We start from the raw sequence: 2,500 nt of genomic DNA on the forward strand, positions 1-2,500 counted from the left end.
CTGTTCTACCCTCTCTACATTATATAGCACGTTTTTCCAGTTTCTGACACTAAAGTGGGGACTTAGGAAAAAAAATCGATTTTTTTTAAAGTTAACCGGAATGTGCCGTAACGCATGCGCGTTTGTTACTGATAGGCCCAGCAACATTCCGAACATATTTTTATGACGGTTAAGCCTCATGGGACCTGAAAATAACAAAATACGGCATAACACATAAACGGCTTGAGAAATTGAAGAAGTGAGAGGGTACGCCACACCACCAAAATTTTTTTTTTAAAAAAAAGACCCACAACCGTATCCAAAGCAGTAGCATTACCCCTAGGCCCCAGCCTAGGCTTTACCTTAACCCTGAACATAGCCCTAGTCCGTAATTCTTGCTGTAATCCATACACTTGTAATCTATACATACAGTTGTAATCGATACAGTTGTAATCCATACACCTTTAATCCATACACTTTTAATCCATACATCTGTGTCTCCAAATATTAAACCGAGGTGATAAAGATGAATGGTACAGCACGCACGCATCACCTTTTTTAAAAAAAAAGTTCAGGTAAGCACAAGATAACTGGTACTCCACGGTACAAAGCAGTTGGTTAAAAAAAGGACTTGTCACAAAGTGACAAATCTGTCGAACAGAGGCTTAATCTCAGAAGATCGTAGCACAAAGGCTACTCTACTTTTTACAATACCACGTTCTTGTTTAAGTCGTCTGCATAGGATTTATCTCTGGAAATTTTAGATTTTGATAGTTGCAGCACCTCGACGGTTTTTCTCCGACTCAGTGCATTGGGACTTAGGAACGACAGAAGCCGTTCTATTCTTGTTCGCCTAAGATTATCCAGAGGTAATTATCATTGCTTTCTAGCACGGATTCTGACTTAGAGGCGTTCAGTCATAATCCAACAGATGGTAGCTTCGCACCATTGCTTTTTCAAGCAAGTGCAAATGCCAATTGTCTGAATCTGCGGTTCCTCTCGTACTGAGCAGAATTACTATTGCAACAACACTTCATCAGTAGGGTAAAACTAACCTGTCTCACGACGGTCTAAACCCAGCTCACGTTCCCTATTAGTGGGTGAACAATCCAACACTTGGTGAATTCTGCTTCACAATGATAGGAAGAGCCGACATCGAAGGATCAAAAAGCAACGTCGCTATGAACGCTTGGCTGCCACAAGCCAGTTATTACTTAAGACTTCACCGTTTCACACATACGTATCTGATAATACTCTCTTATTAAACATAATGTCATCATTTTACTTATATAATAGTAATAACTTTTGTGAAACATTTAAAAGTAGATGCAGATATTTGTCAGTGGATAGGCCATTTAGTAAGAAGAAAAATTGCCTGTAGAACCTTGGTGCTGGAAAGCCTCGTTCTCATGTTATTAACAGTTTAATGTTTTTGACAATAGAAACCGTCCAGTGTGTTTTGTATAGGACGGTTCTTACATGCATTTTTTGACAATTTTTTCTCAGTAACTACAACGTTTTAACGAAATCATAAAAAGCAAACTTATAAACAAAGGCATTTTAAGAAAAATGGCGGAATATTTTTGTGTGACTTTGGCTAGAACCAGACTTATGACGTCACAAAGTGCACGGTCAAACCTTCATAAATTCTAAAATTTCAAAAAATTTTAACTGCTGACGTCAGCATTTTTATAAAAAACGGACAAGAATTTCATGGTAGCAAATTTGGAGATCTATTACCATGCAAAATTTGGAGGTCAAAGGTCAACCGGAAGTACCTGTTTTGGGGCCTTACTTTTTTTGGTCTTTTTAAAAACAGGTAAATCGCTATAGCTTCTGAAATATTGAAGGTATTTCTTAAATCTTTGGCAGATATGTAAAACACTTCAGGCTAAAACCGGGTAGGAGCACAAATTCCCGATTTGTGGCTCTGCGGGGGGTCCAGAAGCCCTAAAATGTCAAACATTCAAGGCCAAATAAAATGCTGACGTCAGCGTTTTTTTGAAAAAAAATTCGTGTGAACCTTTGTCATGTCAAGATGGTTCATTGTGCCAAATATAAAGCCAATCCGACATGTCGTTCGGGATTTCCGATTTTTCCGATTTTTCCCTAATTTGGTGAAAACGCACGTATTGGCATGTTTAACATGCAATATTGGCCTTGCACAATTATTATTGAACGCAATATTTTACACAAATACTCACCACGTTAACCTCTCAACGCCTGGAGAAAATAATTGCCATTTGACTTTACGTTGCAGAATCATAGCGTTTCCAATTTCTCACAATTGCTGTTTTAACAAGGAAAAAGATGCGTTTTAGCATTTTTCGCGACCCATAACATCGTTTTATGATGTTGTTATCTCGTGGTACTTCATATTCACAGTTTTACATATGTATTCTTCAGGTCTACAAAAAATCTAAAACGTGTTAAAAAAACTAGAACTCAAACGAGGCTGTTCTTGTATCAAAATAAGCCGTTGAATTTCAATTTTCTGCTATTTCACGGAAATTTGACGTGC

At 37.8% G+C, this 2,500-nt stretch overlaps 1 pseudogene; it reads right to left on the minus strand.

Annotated features, from left to right (window-relative positions):
* Positions 1-623: 623 nt before the first annotated feature.
* LOC130620334 (large subunit ribosomal RNA) overlaps positions 624-2,500 on the minus strand; it is a 7,097-nt pseudogene continuing 5,220 nt past the window's right edge.

The sequence above is a fragment of the Hydractinia symbiolongicarpus genome, chromosome 1, assembly GCF_029227915.1.
Source record: "Hydractinia symbiolongicarpus strain clone_291-10 chromosome 1, HSymV2.1, whole genome shotgun sequence".
Classification (NCBI taxonomy): Eukaryota; Metazoa; Cnidaria; class Hydrozoa; order Anthoathecata; family Hydractiniidae; genus Hydractinia; species Hydractinia symbiolongicarpus.